General features: G+C 37.4%; 1 long non-coding RNA gene across 1 annotated transcript in view; it reads left to right on the top strand.

The window, feature by feature from the left end:
• Window positions 1-21,159, top strand: part of LOC107199680 — a 60,910-nt gene extending 39,751 nt beyond the window's left edge. The window contains exons 2-3 of the long non-coding RNA XR_001519268.1: window positions 16,456-16,576; window positions 18,454-21,159. This is a non-coding gene — a long non-coding RNA (uncharacterized LOC107199680). The remainder of the gene's footprint in view (window positions 1-16,455; window positions 16,577-18,453) is intronic.
• Window positions 21,160-21,518: the final 359 nt, after the last annotated feature.

The raw sequence follows: 21,518 nt of genomic DNA, 5'->3' as shown, positions 1-21,518 counted from the left end.
CCTGGGAGGAAAAATAAACTCTGCTCTTTCTGCACCATACCTCAACCTGTATCCGCGTGATCTATTGATCTTCAGCGGTAACATAGGTACAGCAAAATTATTAGCATGAGGACAGCTTGTGCATGAGGGATCAAAGGGCATGAAAAATGGAAACAGCTCCATTTGTTCTTGCCAAAAGGAACCAGGGTAGAAAATCACAAATTTCTTACTGTATTTAGTACACCAGGTGTATGTTCCCTTTGTTGCCTTGCTTAGATTTCCTATTTTAAAAAGATGCTTCAGTAAAACAGTGTAAAACTACCATAATTTTAATCCATGCTTAGACATTAATTATTTTTTCCTAGTCCGTCAGCAACAAAAATACTTTCTATTGTAGCTCTCTTATGCTCTTTCTGCATATGTAGCATAGCTTTGAAAGTGTCTCCATTATATGCCGTTTGGGGCTTCATATTTATTAGTTTGTGGTATCAGTTGTACTCAGTTGCAAGCAAAATAAACTATATTTATGTATTTATTTATTTTAAAACCCTATTCTGCAATCTTGACTTGTGAACTGGGAAAAAACAGTTTCTTTTTGGAACTGTATTCTGACCCTGGAAGTAAAAGTTGAGAATTGGCAGAAATTTCCATAGCTAAGTTGAAGCAATTCTTTTGTCCAAGGTCTAAAAGAGAACATATTTCAAAATAGTAAGCATTGTGTGTAAACTAAAAAGGATTGTGCTTCAGTCTCTATGGTATTTCAGACACAGTTGAGCTACAGTAATAAAAAGTGTTTAAATGTATTTATATCAGGTGAGAAGATCAAATTTTGGATACATGTGTGAGATGAGCAAATCCTGAGAAGACCTTATGTCATTTATTACTCCATTGATTGAAACTGAATTTCTGTGGACTTAGCCAGTGTAACTGAGATCACATTCAGTGAAGTACAGTGAAGTTAAACTCAGCTTGATATGGATGATTCTCTAAATTACATTAGTTGATCATCTATAATGTCTTTTTTTTTTTCAACCAACACTTGATAAACTTGTCAATACTATTTGCTTTATGATATGTTTTGACCAAGGCCACCATTTAGCATATGTAGCCTTTTATTCCAGGCTGTATTTTAACAAATTTGACTCAAGTAGGCCCCTTCAACCTCCTTTTGGTTCTGTATTCTAGCAGTTTTGTGTGATTTAGACACACAAATTCAGAATTTGGACTGAATTTAAAGGGTAGAAAGAGCTAAAGAAGATAGCATAAAGATGATAGGACAGGTAATAAGATAAAAAGGCTTTAAAATCTGTTTCATTTTAAAAACATATCAAATGGTGTCCTTAAAAGCTCTTCTGTTATATCCTTTGCTTGTACCAGAAAGCAGAATATAATATTTATTTAAGACAGTGACTCTCATTGATTAGCTTATTTGAAAAGAGACTTTTTTTTCCTCAGATCTCAGCCAATAGGTTTTTTGGATGAGATGGATTTCTTGCTGAATAAATAGCAAGGAAAGAGAGCTATTGTGGGAAGTTTTGTATTTCTGTTGCTTACTGATATTATAGCATTGTTGGCTAAATACAGAGGTGTGTGTAAGGAGGAACAAAGCTCTGCTTAGGCATCCAGTCCAACACAGAACTCTGCAAAAGGCTACTCTATTAATTACAAAATATATCGGTCTCACTAGCAAGAGTAACAAGACTGATCAATCCTCCTCAGCAATGAAAAATCAGGCAGTCTAAAACATTAGTGTGACAACAATGTATAGTTTGGGACTAAGAAGTGCAATGACAATAACAGTAAAAATCCCCATTTATGGGGCACTATATCAAACAAACATCTCAGGGCACCACACAGTAAAAACATAAGAAAATGAAACCAAACAGAGCTGTGGGCTTGATTGAAGGGAAATCATTGATCCTTTTTCCTAAAAGCATAATGAAAAAAGACAAAACCTTCATCTCTTGAGGTCTAACATAAAAGTTCAAAACCTGTTTCATATGTGCAGTACTAACGTTTTAAAGATGATTTCTTTTCTTGCTGTTTCCAGATTTGTTCTGGCAGAGCACAGAATAGGGTGCCTAAAACACTATTTTGAAACCCGTTTTGAGTGTGCTTGCCACCTTCTAGTACAAAAGCTTATTCAAGGATTATAGAAAAACAACTTAAATTTGAGGAAAATACAAGAGATTAGCTCATATAATCTCTGATCCTTTGGATTTTATCTCTCCTTTTTTGATATGCCAACATCTGTCTTTGATTCAGCTTCATGCAGGTGGCTCTAGTATGTGACTGAACCAAGTCACAAACGAGATCAGGTCTTTTTTCCTGCTTTCCCTGTCTCAGGTTCCTTTCTGTTGATACTGGGATTCCCATCCTGCCTCCAGCTGCATGATGCAATGATGTCTGTAAATCCTTTTTTCTACCCTCTCAAAGTGCCAGAGTAGGCACCCCTCTTGGCAGATAGTCAAGGTGAAGATGCTTAAACATAGAAAATGTCATCTGCAACAACTCATTCCACTGCCCACCCTCATTTCCATGCTCAGTGTGATGTCTGTGTCAACTATCAGGTCCAATGAATAATAATAAGCTCAATAAAGCTTTTCATCAATATACTTTTCCTGACTTTCCCCACTCATTGATATTTCTCCCATGTTTGCTTGAACAATCTGTTACCGCCTGTCATTTTTTGTATGAACCCAGACACTGCGTAGAGAAGTTGCCAGGCAAACAAAGATGAGTGTGAAGTCTTCACCATTGAGGAGCTTCCTCAAACTGGTCAGCCCAAACTGCATTACCTCTTTTGTGTGAATTCTGCCTGAGCAGCACAGTTCAATGCTAGAAACTATTCAGTAAATTCAGAAAACAGAATTATCCAGGCAAACAGTGCTTATGCCAGCTGACAGTCCGGAAAAAGAAGCTGGTGGTCTGTGCAAGGAGTACGTTCTTTTGCGAAGCAAGATAAAGCAAACTTACATACAGAGAAGCCTAAAAATAGGTTTGATTTCTCCAAACTTGAAAGTAAATTTCTCTTCTGTGTATAATAGAGACACTCGCAAAAGAGAAAATCTCTATTACTAAATGTAATGAATAAACATGCTTTCTTTTCCTCATATTCTCAAGCTATTAATTTTTATCTTTTTCTTGAAACGTTGTAAAATACTAATGCTTGTGGCTTTGGACAAGTTTGTAATAACCTTCTGTTAAAAAAAGTGGTTGAATTTTATCTAATGTGGCATCAATGGAAAACCAGAAAGAAACACATCCCTGAATGTATTTTGCAGGAGTAGCAAACATTCATTAAACATTCATTAGCACTCATTAAATACTCTTGCTGGAATATTAGTCCCCATCAAGAGGTACTATGCTGACTATGTGAGTGCAATTTTATCTCTAGATAGATTATAGATAATACAATAGCTTTTCATTACTTTTCTGATCCAAATACGTTAATACGAACAAACTTCTATTAACTTCGGTAACCAGTTAAGGGAAATTGCTTTTCTGATCTCTGGGACCATTCTGTAGTTCTACTTCATTGCAAAAGCTTTCTGGAGGCTTGTTTAGACTAACTGGCAGGGAGTGCTCAGGGCAGTAGTGCAATAGGTGTGATGAGACAGGGTGCTCTCAGGTTTTGCTGGGGCAGAATGATCCTGAAGGGGCAGATCCTGGTCCACCTGTCTCTCTGCTTTAGCTCAGCAATGCCAGATCCAGGATACTGCTAAGCAACAGTCAGCTTTCATAGGCCTAAGGTATCAAGTATTGTAGAGATGATAACTTGCTTTATTTTTCTAATATGCACCAAAAAAAAAGCAGTTGTTTTCCTAAGGAAAATAATACACAATAACTTTCAGTTTGGCAAAGTTTGGCCTGGGGTAGAAACCCTACTCTAAACTTTCTGTCCTACTTTGCATTGTTTTCTTATATGGCTACAATTACTATACCTCATGGCTCCAGGTTATGACCTTGCAGGACTAAAAAGAAAAAAATACCATTTATGCCCCATTGTGTTTGATGAAGTTGTAACAAACTCCAGTGTTTCTTTTTGTAGTTCATTCATGCACTGCCATGAAGGTCATACTGGTGAGCTGAATGGTTGGATAAAACACCAAAAATTTTCTATCCAGAAAAAAACAAAAATTAAAAAAAATATATTTAATATTTGTCATATTTAGTAATTACAGTTTTAGAGCCCTTTTTATTTTGGGCTTGGACTAGACCATGCATGTATGCAATGACCTTTGTCCTTTCCAGTAATAACAGCTTAAAAATGAAAGAGTCCAAGCACTTTCTGCCCCGAAAGAAACTGTGACCTGTTACAGTTTCAGAAATCTACATTTTGCTAACTATCTACCTTGAAAAATAGAGGCCCTTTAATGACTGGTTTTAATTTTAAACTCCCCTTCTACTTATAACTTTATTAATGTTCTTTTTAAACACACCTTTTTGCACAGTATAAGGTCTTTTTGATGACAATGAAACATATATACAATGTTTATGATCTGATTTAATGCCATTTTTAAATGAGAAAGTTATTAAAACATGAATCATGTTGTAGCTAATAAAAAATCAGAGGAATCACAGGAGCAAAGGCCCAGTCAGAAAGCTATGGCTCTTTAAAGGAGAAACATTTATTGTGAGATGCTATTAAATGGATCAGAGAGACTGAGCTTTTAACTCTTTACCAAGGCCTGTACAGCAGATACGAGATTCAAACTCAATGCACACAGTACATGCAAGTCTACATTTACATTTAGATCTTGCATAAAAACTGTATCTCAGAATGCTTTGAGGAACTGACTAGAACAAATTCACTGTAACACAATGAATGGGTTGCAAAGTAGGAAATTGCCATTTGCAGGTGTAGGTGCTAGAGCTTTGGAAGAGAGGCTGTGTAAGCAGTGGATGCTGTGATACACAGCCCACCTGAGAGAGCAGCCAAACCTAGTCTGGGGTTTGAAAGCCATGGGGACAAGCTCTGGGGCCTGTGGGTGAAGCAAGAAGGAGACAGGAATGGGAAGATGAAGTAGCCAGGAGTTCTTTCAACACTCATAATTTCTGTATCTTTAGTTAATACTGGGAGGTGTCACCACCTAGACAGTATGCACCAGTAGAGAAGAACCAATAAGGGGAAAGGAGGGGTGTGCACCAATAGGGAAAAGATTTTTTTATTTTTTCACCATAGGTCCATCAAAACCTGGCAGTCTGCAGTGATGGAAAAGATGCATAATATGATAAAACTTGGTAACCAGCATGTGTGATTGAACAAACCAATGAAGAGATAATATTTGAAAGCTTTACAGCTTGGAAAGCTGTTAGCAAGCTGGTGTCCCCTTCATCATTTTTAATTTTACTTTTACTGCCCTTCATTTGCTTTGACGGTTTGATGTTGCCATGGTGCAGTTGAAATTCTCATAAAAGTGCTGTTACCCTTTCAAGATGGCTATTTTTTCCTAGGGTTTATACCACATTTTATAGTTATGTCAGGAGGTTTACTTGGTTTATGAATTCTCCAAGCTCTGAGACTGCTCTAAAAACTCTAGGTTGCAGTTCAAACTTGCCTTTTAATTTCTGAGATTTAACAACACTACATCAGTGTATTATTTCCCCACATAATTAGAAAACTCATTTAAATATATCCTTTTGTTAATATGGGTAAAAAAATTTCTGCTTGTCCATCACTTTTTTGATCAGTAGTTCCTTTAACAACAAAAATAATAAAAAACATTTTTTCTGACTAAAGCTATGTGGCTCCTTTTTTACTATCTCCCAGTTTTTAAATTATTTATCTGATGTAGGAAAATAATTCTGAAAGCTCTTTCTGCTCCTTGTGCAATACCATACCCAGTGTTCATAGAGATATTCTCACACTTGCAGTGAAAGTTAATTCATGTCAAATGTGAATTGGTCCCATGACAGTTCTGCAATCACAATTAATTTACCCTTCACTTGCTCTGTAGCAATTCAAGGTAGAAGATCTATAGAGAGAAACTCTTGTCAATGGTGTTGAGAGTTAAACTTTTTGCAAGACAGTTTTTAAAATGAACATTTACATATTGATAAACCTGAAAAACCTATTAGTCATTAAGAGCTAACATGACCCCTACTCAGTGTGAACAATGGACCAACTTTGCAGCTGGATAGAACTCTGGGGAGGGAGAAGATAGAAGGGGCCAGAAGGAACTTTTCTTAACTTTACATTAAAGTCCTGAAACATTGTTCAAGAGCAATATGCCTGCAGCTCATGAGAATCTTTCATTAATTACCATCTTTTTTTGTTTCTTGAAGAAACAAAGACTTTAACAGTTATTCTGTAGCTGTCTTTCACAACAATACTGCTGCTAAGGGAAGGAAGGAAGGAGATTTTCATATGCCAATATGTTGAATTGGTATTTATTGCCTTCAGCTGAATTAGAAGCAAAAATCAGAAGCTCTAATTTTGCTGTCTCTTCCAACAAGCCCACCTATAGGGTGCTGGGAAAGAGGTGAAGTAATGTCATTAAAGGCAGCACAAACTAATTCAGAGATGAATGCAAGTTGCACCCAGACACAACTTTATAAAAAACAGAATTTTTGACTTGCTGAAACCTAGTTTGGTCCAATTTCTGGTACTAAGAGAATATTAAAAGAGCAAACAATGTTTGAATGTCAAATAAGAGTCAACAGGCAAGCACAGAACTGGCGTCTTACTACTACAGGTAGTATCAGATAGACCAGCTCTTAGAAGCACCTTGCTGAAACAATGTGTTGAGGACCAAAAATTGGATATGATTTTATGGATGATGACTCTCTATGCAAAACATAAATGAAATCTCAGATATATACACCTCAGGAGACCTACACTGTACTTTGTGTAGACCAGCTTTAACATAAAAAGCCATTATTAAAGCATTTCACAGCTTTGCTTGTCTTTCCTTCTGCTTACTGATTTTACAGCACAGTGTGCTGTCCAGCACTGTCACATTTGTATATTGTATTTTTGCATAGCACAAGGACTGTTCCCTCACACAGGACTGACTCATATCCTTTAAGCAGTAGAAGAACTTGGAGAGTTTTTCTGGACTTATTATGCGCTGAAGTAGCTTCCCTAAAATTTGAATGATACATTTAAAACTTGGAATTTAAAAGGAAGCTTGTATTTTAAAAACAGAACATTAGAAAATTGCATGTAGGTATATCAATCATCCAGGTATAGATTTGATAAGGTCATTTGAATAAGAAACTTATATTTGCTCCTGCATACACTTGTAATTTAATGAGGAGTGAAAGGGAAGTGGAAAACAAATGTTCTTGATTTAAAGGTATTATTACAGTACGAAGTGGCTTTTTTTCTCCTAAGTTAATAGGTTTGTTCCTGTCACCCTTGCCAGAGTCCTATGCAGCTCTATATTGTTATTTTATTTTAGCTGAATGACAGTTTAAATGTCATTGTAATCATGATGTGTCCTTAAAACTGTATCATTTTGGTTTGGTCTCTTGTTAAATACTTTCTCCCTTAATTGCCTTTTCATTCAACCAGAAGACTTATAATGGCAACCACAGCACAGCTGAAAAACAATTCATTGTATCAGTCACAGACTCTCATAATGGAGCACCTTAATAAGAGCAAGTTCTGTACTTCTTGAAGGCACAAGATAAATTAGGTTCATAGTCCATTATTTGAACAAGGGTATCTGACTTATGGCAAATCTATCTGAAAGTGTATTGTAGAATTGTATTTTATCTTTAAGAAATGTGCTTTCTAAAAGTAAGATATTTGCTTCTGTTGCAGTAAAGGATTTAAACAGAAGAATTTCTCTCTAATGTTTGTTGAATCACACTAGAATGATGAGGTAGAACAGAGCCATACATCAAAGAACCAGTGTGAAAAACTTAGTGTTGTATTTTATTTCAGGAGGGAAGGCTGAGCACAGAATGCCGAATGGTTTTGCCAAGAGCACACTCTCTCTCCCTTATTTACCAAGCTATATATACAATGGAGAAGGTGACAGCGCTCCTAAACTTTTTCTACTGCTGAAATTTATGGATGTGCACATTTCCTTTTTCTTTTGCGAGGAACATCACAGTGGCAGAGCTGGAGACTGCATTTCTCTAACTCTGTAGAACTCCTATGATATAAAGAGAAGCAAGACACTTGTTCAGTAGATCTTTCTGCAGATGCCCTATCAGTTTGCCCTCTTTGCCAAGCATACAGTAGAGAATGGATGAAAAGAGAACTTTGCCTTTCTTCCAAGGCCTTTTTTTTTTTGGCTTTTCCTCGCTGTATGGTAACAACTAACAAATACCAGAGGTGGTATTTTCTGCAGTGACCGTTTTCTAATGAGGAGACTTCTAATTTAGACATTGAAATGACACTAAGAATTTATTTTTTTGTGTGCCTGTCAGACACCATCAGCCAACCACTGATGTTAGTAGGACCTGGAAGGGATTCAGACTTATGGTTTAACATCTGAGAAATGCTATAATGAACTGAAACTTCCTTTACGAAATCCTCTGGTTTTGGCTTAAATAATGCAATCAGATTCAATCTTCTCATGCAAACACTCGCCTCAAATTTTTACCACAAACAAGAGGTCAGCCAATTATTTCTTACTATGTCTTGAGCCATAGTTAAATACATGATGATTTGAAGAAATCAGTTACTCTTAATAAAAAAATTCTTAAGGCATAAATGGGAAGGAGATTTACTGTGATTTCTGATCCCATCTTACCAACACCTTCATTCAATACCCTCAGTGTACATGATGAACTCCTACTCCTGGAGGAGGGATATTTCACTTGGAACAAATAGATTAGGCTTCTGGTTAAAAAAAAAAGTGATTATTTTAAGTATATAACTGACCATTCTTGCTATGTTATCTACTACTGTAATTCTGTTTGCAATGTTACTGTCTGAGTAGTGAGCCAATGACCAGTGCTCACAGCACTCAGTCTCCCTGGTCCCAGAGTGGAAGAAGACATTCTGTAGGCTGACTGCAAAGCCAGTGAGCTAAAGTGGAGGCAGGAACAAAATCCTGGTGAGTCGGTTTGCCATGGCTGCAATGGGTCTGCAACGAGTGGTGTTTCATGACTGCTAACAAGAGTTAAGTCTGGTCATGCAGTTTCTCCCTGTCATGGATACAGATTGCCTTCCTAACAGGTGGAGATAATGGACTGCTTAAGTCCTTCTGGTAAAGCAGCTTTGATTTAGAGTAGTGGATTTGTGGTGTTGAGGCCATTTACAGTGATTATTTGGAATCCTGCAATAGAAATTAAGTCTGTCAAAACAGGAAGACCAAGAAAAGTGTTAGAGCTGCTTCACCCAGCTGTTAGGGGTCCATAGATGGTGGGTACCACTTTCCTCTTTTTCTCTTTCCTGAGTACTGGGCCAGATGCTGTGCTGCTGCCACACCTGCTACATTGTGCTCTTTCCTTTGATTTGCAGACACAGACTTCTGGCCTAAAAATCCCTAAGTGAAATTAGATTAGGACTGTGCATCCATGTGTAGTTATTGTTGTCACAAGACATCTGATATTAGTTTATGAAGCCATTTTGGGAACAGACTTCTTGAATTGTGAACCTTCTTAAATACGCCAGTATTCCAAAATGCAAGAAATATCTCCATAAAGATTACAGCCTAATGTCTAGCACTTCGAGATATTCCAGTAGGAATATGACTTTTATCAGGCTTTCATTAAAGTTTACTCATGATGGTGGAGAGTCTTTCCATGATGTTCAAATATTAACTCACCTGCTTACAAATCTGAGTGTTTACTGTTCCCTTTCCAGTAACACCCTTCTCAGAAGGGATTAAGAGGCCCATTGTTTTAACACAATTTCATGTTGACAATTTAATGTGTCTGTGATGTGATGGACATGACATAACTTCTGCAACTGAATATTTTACAATACTAAAGACAAAAAAATGCACAGTATGGTGATTGGAACAGAGTTAATATTATTGCTGGGGAAAAAAAATATTCTCTGGAGAAAAAAGTAATTAGTGTTGTTTTTTCTTCAAAAACTTATAAACAAAGCATTCTGTTTGCCGTATTAGTGATATAGACCTTATCTTTTGCTTTTGTAGCATCCTGTTGACCATACTTTCTAATCAAAATGTTTTACTTTTCTGAATTCTGGGACACTAATTTTATCTCAGCTTTTTCTCTTCAGTTACTGCTGCATTTTGAAGTGTCCGTGCCTGGTTTTATATCCAAGGCTTCTGAAGATTGGAGTTTGGGGATCCTGGGAGTGTTTCTTGTGGAGATTTTTTCTTGGAAGAAATTTATCATGAATAGCTGGGTGGATTCTGGTGCAGCTGAAGTGTCAGATACAAAGGCAAATGACATTGCTTAAAAATGATGGCCATGAAATGCAAGTACATTGCAAATCACTCAGCTGCAGAGTCTTGGAATAAAAGCACTACAAGGCTGATGTATGGACTGATGTTGCCATTTAATGTGGTTTCCCAGCAAACCTTTCATAAAATTCATGACTGTAGCTGACCTCTGTTACTGTGTTCCTCTTAGGGAAAAAAAAAAAAGGCTATAACCCAGCTCTCTACAGCAGTGCACTGAAAAGTGATGTGTGATGTGAAGCAAGGTGAGGGGAATCATGTTCACTTCACCACAGACACTAAAGGTGAGCCTGTAGTCAAGCAGTTGATTAAATGTCACAGCATATTCGACAGTCTTCCAGGCTGACAAGGTTCTATTCTGACCAGCTTCAAACTAAGAGCCTCATTCCAATCACATTTTCTACTAGCTTTACTCCATTGCCTGTGCTGCTTTAAAAGTGTTGCCTCTGCAAAAGCAGAGTCACCATCAGCTGCCAGCAGGTAACACAGAGCTTCTTTATGTTAGTTACCACTAAATACGAGACAGGACACTGTTTATAATCTTTTGCTCCTGGGTGAGGTACAGTAATTTGGTTTTTGCTTTGTGCATGGCTGTGAGGGTTGATTTTCCCTGAAATCAGCAATTCTGGCCTGTCCTAGAAAGTCTTGGCTTCTTGTGCAAAAATTGGAGTACTGGTTTTCACTTCCACTATAGCTTACAGTCAAGGGACAGCTGCTGATGTATGTTAAGTTGCCACAGCAACTGAGAGTATATGAATGCCCCAGAAGGTGAATTTGAGGTAAAAGGTCTGACTGACATGGTCATGTCTGGGCCACCTCCAGAGAGAGCAGAAAGCTGTACAGGTGGGGGAAAATGTAATGAAAACGTGGAAAGAGATGAAGAATATCTAATCAGAAGGATGATGAGGAACTGTTTGTTTTCTTCCTAGCTCTGTGTAAAATGGTAAAGTAAAATCCACCTCTCATTACGACTTCCCACTCCTTCAAAGTACCTCTTTAAATTGTGAGAGCTGAGATGGTGTAGTCTTTCATATGTGAGATTGATTCCATATTTTAGGAAATGGAAAATGAACTGTTACCGTAAGTGTGCACTTCTGTCACTATTACCAGCTAAAGCAAATTTAGCCTTTCCATTCCCTCAGGTAAAATTAATAAGCAAATGTGAGCAGAATGCTTTTGGCTGCATGTGGATCTCTGCCTTTTTTGGTGAAAACTATTTGTGAATATAAAATCGAGGGCACTGTGTGTCTCCAGACCACCCGATGGTGATGCACCATCTAGCAGCAGAGCATGCCACACTCTGTGTGCTTCTCTAGGACAGTGATGCCATACTCCTTAAAATTCTGTGGTGAGACAACTGCTTTCCTGTTCCTGCCCCCACTTGTCTCTTCCTGTGTGCTTTTGTGTGTGTGTGTGGGCTTGAATGTAAATCAGGGAGGTATCAGGGAGGTAAATCAGGAGAAGGAGGCAGGAAAAGGTGATGGTGAGTTAGTGATGCAGGGTTTACCTGTTGGACAGTGAACCCAAAGTTTGTTTCAAATTAGCTAGAAAAACTGCAAAACTATCCTCCCAGCAGGGTTTTGATAGCATGTGGTGGCAACTGCAAGTCAAAGCTTCCACAATTCCACCCAATTTCTAGCTCAAACAAGCTGTATGTATAGTAAGACAACTAAGTAGTGTAAAAAAATTTACAATATAATTAATTTTTTTTTATTCTGGTTCTCTGGACTATATAGTCCCTGCCTGTTATTTTATTTGCTCCATAGCTATTCTTGTTTTGTGGTTATTTCCTTTAGATTGTAGCTCTAAGGTCAGTCTAAGGACAAGATGTTCCTTCCAGAGATGAGTTGTGAACAGTAACAAGCAGGCTGTGTAAATGCTTCTTTCTTCTGTGTCATTCTGAAAATCTAGCTTGGGAAAAAAATTAGCCTCCTTCAACTCAGGATTTAGATCCTAAATTCAGACTTTGAGGTTGACATCACTCCTTTGATGCCTCCAAGTAAATTACAAGAGTAGTTACAAGGTGATCCAAAGCCATGCCTATGGAAGCTGTAGTTCTCCAGGCTGAGATTGATTTTTGTAGCCACTAAAACATAGAGGACAGGAGTAGTTGTTTTGTTTATTTGGTTTTAATTTTTTTTGTTTGGTTTTGGGGTGGGTTTTTTTTTGTTTGTTTGTTTGTTCTTTTTTTTTTTTATTTTACTAGATTATTTTTTCAATAATTCCATGCCAATTTTTTCTCTATTTTTAAAATACTGTTTGATTCAAAAACAATGCTACAGATCCTGCATCATACTGGAATTATCTGTACATTGCTAGGACATGAATACAACTGTAAGAGGAAAGGCTACCTTGCTAAATATTTGCTCCTTGAGGGCAGAGGATTTTAACATCCAGATAGAACAATTGATTAATAGAAATGGAAAGAGTAGTTGTAATATCACAGTCTGCTCCTCTATCTCTTTCTTCTTCTGGACAATATAAATGTGCTGGTGGTACTAAATGCCTTCATTCGTAAGTGAGTACAATAAAGATTAGTCTTTAATTATTTCTGGCATATGTCCTTTAAATTCAAAGCCTGTAAATCGCAGTGGGCAAAGGGTAATATGTCTTAACAGGTTACACCTCCCGAAGGATTTGTTGATTGACATCAAAATTGTTTCCCCTCCCTCTCTTCTGACTGACAGAATGACAGGTGTGAAGTGATGGCAGTGTGCTGTAATAATGTGTCAAAAGACCTTAAATCAAGACTAATGTGGCTTCAACGATAAGCTCCCAAACGTTTGTATGGCAGAAAATGGAACTGTAGGGCAGATTCATCTTGGGACTATTATATCTTTGCACTTTCTAAAAGTGCTTTTTAGTTAGGGGCCTTGGCTGATTACAGGGCAGAGGTTTTAGGAGTATTTCTTTTTACCAAGCCACTGTGGGGAGAAAAATATTTCTAAGCTTACTACTATGACAAACTTACATCTAGTGGGGGTTTTTCACAATAATTTTAGTATATATGTAACCCAGAACCTGAAATAGATAAAAAAATTACTTGTTGCTACTGGTGGCCACTCCTTTGGACTAAATGCAACATTTATTGCTTGAGGAAGCAGTAGAAAGGCAGTGAGCATAAAATAAGGGTGAATACACAGAGAAACTCTCCCATTTAATGCACCTCTGATGTGCAGTTTGTACAGAATTTTCTGACCAAGAGACAAATTGAGCTTGTTGTTGAGAGGATGGTAGGTAACTAAATCTTGATTTTATTATACAAGAATGAGTCTTTGCATGCATAATTATAAAAAAAACCAAACAAAATGGAATGGAAATTGAAGTCCAGTGAAATGGTCATACAAAAAATCCCAGAGACTGTGCCTGAGGAGTCCAGCAATAATCTGCACTCTGCCCACAGGGGCAGATGGATCTGTTCTGACCTTCCCAAAGATTCAGATCAGCACCTAATTCCTCATTTTCTGTAACTGAGAAGACTTGAGTGCTTGAGAGTATCAAATATTATTTTTTGTGTACAAAACTCAAAATTCTTTTAAACATTTTTACAATACATCTTAAGATATTTTGCATATGTTATACAGGTTAAGTCAGAATGTTGCAAATTTTAATGAGCGAAAAATGGAATTCCTGTTGATTAATTCTTTTCTTGAGAAATAAATTTTTGTGCAGTAAAACTGGAGGGAATTTTAAGATAACCATTCTCCAGAGAACTTCATGCTGAAAATTTAGAGAAAATCCCCTGCTAGATTTTAGTAATTTTCTATAAAAGTAAAATACTTTCTGTATTAAAAAATAGAAATATGTATTATTTATATGCATAAACAAACAGGTAAGTAGTTTTATGATAAGTACAAGTCATGGATGTAGATAGACACAGATTTTTCCCTCTAAGTTGACTACTCCAAATATACACAGGTTGCTTAGGATGGATGGACAGCCAGCACTATTCCAAAAAGGTGGGGGAACCCCTACTGCAAACTGCTGGCCAGCACAATTCAGCTGGAACTCAATTAGGATTACAGTACTGCTGTGTTGGTGTGAGGAGTGTATGAAAGTTAAATTAGAAGTTCTAGAGTATGAACACCTCAAGGCTGGTGTTCAAGGCTCAAGTTATTTCTTTGGCTTTGGACCACCTTCACTATAGATAAGAAATAAACCGTGTTGGAAGGACAAATAGGAGAAACTTCCAGTAATTCCTCATGTGCTTTCCTGACCTATGAGAAAGAGAGGGTTTGGGTTATTTGGGTTCTCTACATAAAATAAAATAAAAATGAAATAATTTAAGATCTTTACTTAATCCATGGCATCTTATTTCATTCTCAGTATGCTCTTGGAGAATTAGCCAGGACTAGAGGCACAGGAAGGCAGGACTTTGTGGAGAATTCCAAGGAATTTTGTTCCTCCTTGGAGTCAGAATTTTCAGGGGTGTTATCCAACAGGTATATATGGAAATATTTTGGTTAGTTCTCAGCAATATGATGAAAGGAAGGATTTGTATGACAACAGCTGGATTCTGTGTCAGAAAAAAACATCCTATGGTTTCTGGAAATTCTCTGTTGCAACTCCAACTTCCTGCTTTTGAATTTCTTCCTTATGAAACATTACGAAAAAATTAGGATAGAAGGAAAGCCAACTGAGGCAAAAATGAAGTAAATAAAGTTAAATAAAGTAATAAATCAAATTGAAATCCTAGAAATTCTCTTCACTTTAAAGCTGTAGGTCAGTTTAAGACACAAAGCCACACCAAAAATTGCTGATTGACAGCAAAGCAATGGTCATTACAACTTTGGGAAACGTGCTCAACCCCTCTGTCAGAGCACAGCTGGGAGCTATTTCTGACAGAGGGGAGTCTATGCACAGAAAGAGAAGAGAGCTGGTTTCAACTTCTACACAGTAACATGAGTGGAATTTGGCGTTTGGGAGGGGGAGGAAAGGGTCTGTAGTCATGGACATAAATTAACACAAAAATTATTCCCTCCTCCTTATCCCAAAGCAAGGCCTAATGAGTGATCTGCCATTGAATATTTACAAAACAAGACATAAATGTTGCTTGAAATTTGTTCCCTTGGTGAAGAGGGCAGCAGCAACTGAGCTGTGTCAATCTCTCTGCATTCTCCTATTTATAGCTTTAAGATAAATAATTAAAAAAAACAAAAAAAAAAACAAAAGCAAAGCAACAAAACATTTGATAATCACTGCAGATTTCTGTGCATTGTATTTAGATGTACACAGTCTCTTCATGCCTCTTTGAACTTCCCCAGCCCATGGGGATTTTCAGTTTCATGGAAGCAGTCTCCTGGTCCATAATCATGGTCTAGGAGTAAAATCTGATTTGCAAAACTGATTTTCAAGTTTGGCTGTTCCAAAATACCTACAATCAATAAATAACAAGGCCACCAGCACACAAAACAAAGCCCACAAACATGCCATCAGTAATTTACCATAGACACTATTCAAATGGCAATACACTGCTAATGGCTGCAGTAGAACGTTTCCTTTTCACCACCTAAACACTTTAAAACGTGGGGTTTGAGAACATTTTCCTTTTCTATTTCTTTCCCTTTCTTTGTCTTTTTAATGAAGTCCCCCTTACCATATTCGTGGAATAGCAATATTAACTGAGAAGAATAAACCCATTTAAAAAAATTTGCCTTGCTTTCTACCCAAAGAAGACTTTTTCCATTTTTTTTTTCCATTAGAGGTGAAGCTGAGAGCTGGTTATTTTATTTGATTGTCTATTTTAATACATAAAGCACTGTGAAAACATACACTGTAGTGAAGTCTAAACCCTCCATCCAAGCAGCCATTACAGGAAATGTTTCTGTTGGAAAAGATGGTAACATATGAAAATATTCCTAAATCTCATTTTTCCTCTGAAACATTACTTAACCCTCAGGCAATAAATTTCATTGAACTCAGTGAAGTGAGAAATGGACCCTTTTAATAAGGCTTTTAACTACACATCTTAATGAAACTTATTAATGGTGTCCCTGCCACTATGTTGGCTGCATGTGTGTTTATGTATACTGTGTAAGAAGAATAAATATTTTTCATATTTAGAGATCTACTGTTCTATGGTAAATTTCAAACAACACTAGAAAATAAACAGACAATTCTTTCTTTTTAATAACTGCAGTTTGCCAGCTTTCTTCTTTACCTGAGTAATGACCACCAGGAGGGGCTTCACAGCAGCTTCTTTTGCTCCTGGATCCACAAAAATATGTGCATTTGCCTACAAGGACAGTGTGCATTTTAAGGTACGTTTTCCTTTATTTGAATCATTTCTCTCTTTCTTTCTTTCTTTAAAGACAACTCACATCTCTGACCTGTGACACTGGCTAACACATGCTGTGGGCTGTGCAAAGGGAAATTTCCTACATCCAGGCATTCACTTTGCATAAGTTAAGGCTCTGCATGCTACTCTTGTCCCCACTCCTTTCTAATTTTGGTGAATTTCATGAAACAGGCTGTTTCAAGTATGAATAAATCTGTATGTCAAACCCACCCTCTTCCTCACTAATACAAATCTATATGAATATGAATGTCAGGACCCGTGCACATGCCTAGTTTCTGTATGAGAGCATTCTGCCTATCTGGAGGAGTGATTTGACTTCTCTGTATTGCATTAGACCACTGTCATTAACGACTGAGGTGTCATTTTGATGTGATCTGTGAGGCAGTAGAAGCTTTGAAGTTGAAAGATAGAACAGACATGGATAAATTGTGCTCTGAGTATGCTGCTATTGCACCATTATTGCTGGCAATTATTTCACCAAGTGACACATCTGATAAAAAGTCATCTGCCTTGCTTTGGAAAGAAACCACAGCTCGCTGGAGCACTCGGTAGATCTGTCGATTTCAGAGCGTGACAAAAAGCTCATTAGCTTTGGCCTGACCACTCTGCACCAATCATGAACTCTTTCACATTGTTTCCCCCCCATCCTCATCTTTTCAGTTGGTTTCCTTTCCTGATCTAGCACTTGTGCTTTTCTGATTTAATGTTTGGCCATTTTCTCTCTCTTCCCCACTCCTCTTTCTCCAGCACATCCTTTCTTAATGATGTGCCAAACATGCCTCCTGCTTCTCTTACCCTCTTCCTTAACAATTTTGAATAATGTTTATTTCTTTGTTGGTCTCATAAAACAGGGGGTTCAGAACGTTTTTTTAATCTTCAGAGCATGTGAAACTGCTCCAAATAAATAATAGCAGAGTCCAAGTAATTAAATTTCAGGTTAACTTTAAACATGGAATACAGATTTGCTCCTTCAGCCATGCACCATGGACTGAGTTGTTAAGTGGATTCATATTTCAGGGCCAGTAGCAACCCTTCAAATAAACTTTGTGAACAAAATAAAGGTAAATGAAACCACATTTTTAGTATGTAGGGTAACAGGGTAGGATAAAAAGACATATTTTATCATCAGGGTTTTTTTTAACCTGACTAGCAAAAACCCCCCCCCAGACTACAGTGTAGGTATATCAAGAAAATGATTACATTGCTAGAGAACTTCCTTTTCACATTAAAGGATTTGGGGCAAATCACTGCAGCACAAGTCTGAGGAACAGAGGCATGGAAAGTTAGATGTGCCATAGGTTTTGGAGAGTCTTCCTGATTCTAAACTGAAGAATAACTTTGTTAAAACATAAGCTCATGTTCTGTGCTTCGGTTATTATATTCCCCTGGAGAGGTGAGCTGTAAAAGAAGGTGGCCTTAAGCCATCCACCTTACCAGCTGTCTTTCATCCCAGTATATCAGAACTGCTCTTCCATAAAGGGGTCACAGCATACATGGCATAAATTAATTCCACTTAAACTGGAGTGTCTCAGTTACCCAGTTACATTAGTCTTCCTTCACAGACAATCAAGACTCTTAATCATTTTCAAAAGACGTTTTTTTTTAAATAGCTGCTGTTTGCTGGAAGGAACGTGGTCCATGTTCTTGCTAAAGGTGTTATGAAATAAATATTCTCTGTGAGACCTGGATGCAGAAATAGGTCACTGTCCAACAACATGAGCTTTACCAGGGTTTTCCTATTGAGTCTGGGGGAGTTAAATTTTCAAAGTCATACAGACAGTATTATTTTTACTCTAAATTAATGATCTCAGTCTAATCCTTATAATTATGTCTTCACAGCATAGCCAAGAGACAGGTGATTTAACTGACTAGAGAGTCTCTGTCCCACTCAGAATAGGCCTCCAGGTCAGAGGTGTATTAATGAGAGAGCAGCTGGAGGATGATGAGCTGATCCTGCAGCCTCCAACAGCACTGAATTGACTACAAGGGACTCTATAGAAGATAACTTACAGCTAATAACTATACAAATCATCCTGCAGATACAGCTGCTATCACAACTGCAAGAATTCCTGTTTGTTCTTGGAGGAGGCCTGTGTCAAAGCCCAGACCATGTACAAATTCCCCAGTGGTCGCTGTGTAGCACACCACGATATTTGGAAGGTCCAGGAACCAAATTTACATCAGTTTCTTCCAAGACTCATATCCTGCTCCAGCAGAAGTTGAAAAGACACTTTTTTTTTGTAGAGAGCTTCTCTAATCAGTATTCTTGATGTGTATCCTAGTGGTAGGAAGTAGCAATAATAATAATATTAAAACTACCACGTACTATAAAGCTACATGTTAAAGGGGATAAAGCTAAGCATGTTCTGTGGCTAGGACCAGATATTTGCAGTAGTAAAGCATGTTGCGCATGTTGGGTGTGTCAAACACTGAAACTTTTCATTCTGAAAGGGATTTCCAGGCATATCTTGGGTATTTTTAACAAAAGTGAAAGAAAAACATAATTTATAGCAAGTATAGATTTCCCTATTGTCTACAGAGACAGTTTGGATTTCCTAGTTGCAAAAAAAGGTCATGAGGATAATAACTGACTGGAAGAAAGACTGTGAATTAGAAAGGGCAATAATCCTTTACTTGGAACTTTTCCTGATGCTGGAAAGCAGTTGGTTTCATTCTGGCCAGAGCAAAGTTTTCAGTGAGACTGGATGTGTCAAAGCAAAGCTACAGAGACCAGACTGCTGGTTTCCCTAAAAAACACCCTACAGACGTTTAAGCTTGCATTTACAGAACTATTTCTTAAAGGTCCAGCTACAGCAAATTGAATCAAATAGCTGCAAGGAGTTTCATTGGTTGGTGCCCTGATCTTCCCTGCAAATCCTTTGGACAGAGTCCAAGTATGAGAAAGACCTGCAAAACCCAGTAATGTATCCTTGCAGAAACTGATCCAACACTGAGGGAAAGAGGAATTCTAAAACAACTGGTGAATGTAAAAGGGATTTCCTTGTCATACTTGCCATCCATACAAATGACTGGGTTTCCCAGCTACCCAAAGCTTCTCTGTGTCTGTATCCCCTCAGTAAACCTCTCAACTGTCACAGGAATTGTCTACACACCTAATCATCTCTTATTCTTCTCCTTCCAGGTTTCCATGTTCAGTGCATGAGTTTTTAAATAATTTGATCATTTTCATAACCTGCTTGGACTTGATTCTCTAGCATGCTGTTTTTCAAGAAGCAATTCATCAGTGTGGGTGACTGCATGATAGCCTAACCTGAAAACTCTCCAGGTTTCCTGAATTCCACTGTCTTGCACATGTTTATTATTACTCCATAGCTACTATGTCCATATACAGAATGATGAAAGGGTGTTTTTTTTCATTATCTGACTAGAATATTGCTGAAGTAGCAAAGAAGCTTGTGCATTATGAACACACAGAACAGGAATGTCTGATCATGTGCAGGGGGGGGATAGGAAATTAATTTTACAGCACCCTTCAGAAAGTCTGTCAGAAAAGTTATCTTTGAAACATTCTCTTCCTCAGTGGGAAAATAACATATATGAGCAAATCCTGGTTTTCTTGGCTTCTAGCGTCACCAGAGTTATCTTTCAAGTAAAGGAACCAGTCTTGTTTCCATTAATTCCAAACACTAAACAGCTATGATACTGACTTTTAAAGAAGTTTTGTACCTGAAATGGAGGACTACCTAATTCAGCCTGCACACATGTATTATCCATCCTACATGTAAAGTCTTTGATCCATGATAAAACCATCATTTGTTGATCTATTTTGCACTGTATCTTGCAATAAATGCTTTTCAATATATATTTTATTGTATCTGATGTCTAACTAAAGAGTTTACTGGATAACACTTGAATGAGAAAACTGAAAAAAGAACAGATATGTTTAAAGCTTCTCAAGAGTCAGAGGATTCAAATGCAATAAAACATTTTACAAGTTGTTACTGTGGTTTGATTTCCAAGTCTCTGGGGAGAACCTAAGAAGACAAGGATGTTGGAAAGAGGAGCTTCTTCCAAGCAGCAAAGGAAAGTGGAAATTGAATAAAATTGTAAAACAAATTAAAAAGTGCACTGGAGTGTTCGTCTCTCTCCAGCATCTCCATTGGGACACTTTGAACTCACTCTCCCACTGACTAAGATTTTTTTGACAGAGAATGAAGGTGTCTGCTTACTGGACATTTGTGTCCCATTGGTGAAAAAAAATGGGAAAGTAAAACCAGGAAAACTAGACCCAAAGGTAGGTGAAAATTTTAGCATAATGAATGTTTTGAAAAAAGTATAACAATAAACCTGTGTTTTAAGACTTGGGGCCTAGGGGAAGGAGAGTGCTTTTTGAAGAGGCCAGTCAAGTACATACAGTCAGAAATCAAACTTAGGGTCATTGATTGTCCTTAGAAATAGCTCTAAATATCCTCTGTCTTTGAAGTAAGAGAAAATTTAGTCTTTTTTAAAATAGCATCTTTTCCTTAGAGGCTGCAGGTGGCAAAGGGTGGGCTTGTGGTAAGAGAAGGAGGACTGAAAAGAGACTAATATTTTTTTGGGGGAGTTTTTTTTGTTTGGTTTTGGTTTTGTTTGTTTGCCAGTTTCTTGTGTATTTTTTGTTTGTTTGTATTTATTTATCTTTTTCTTTGATGGGATTTTGCTGGTTTTTTGAGGGGAGAGTTTTTTAGTTTCTTTTAGTTTTTGTTGTGTGGTTGGGGTTTGTTTTGTCAGTTGGTTTTGTTGAGGGTTTTTATGGGATTTTTTTGTTGTTGGTTTTGGGGTGGTTTTGTAGTGCTAAAGAAGATTATGTCAAATATTTGACCTTGCCTTTGAGCCATGAGGCAAAAGTTGGTTTCACAGCTCCCTTCTCCCTCAGTGACACTCCTCCAATGCTTAAAACTACA

Source organism: Parus major, chromosome 6 (genome assembly GCF_001522545.3).
Source record: "Parus major isolate Abel chromosome 6, Parus_major1.1, whole genome shotgun sequence".
Taxonomy (NCBI): Eukaryota; Metazoa; Chordata; class Aves; order Passeriformes; family Paridae; genus Parus; species Parus major.
The sequence above is the reverse complement of the archived record's forward strand: the minus strand, read 5'-3'. Positions and strand labels throughout refer to the sequence as shown.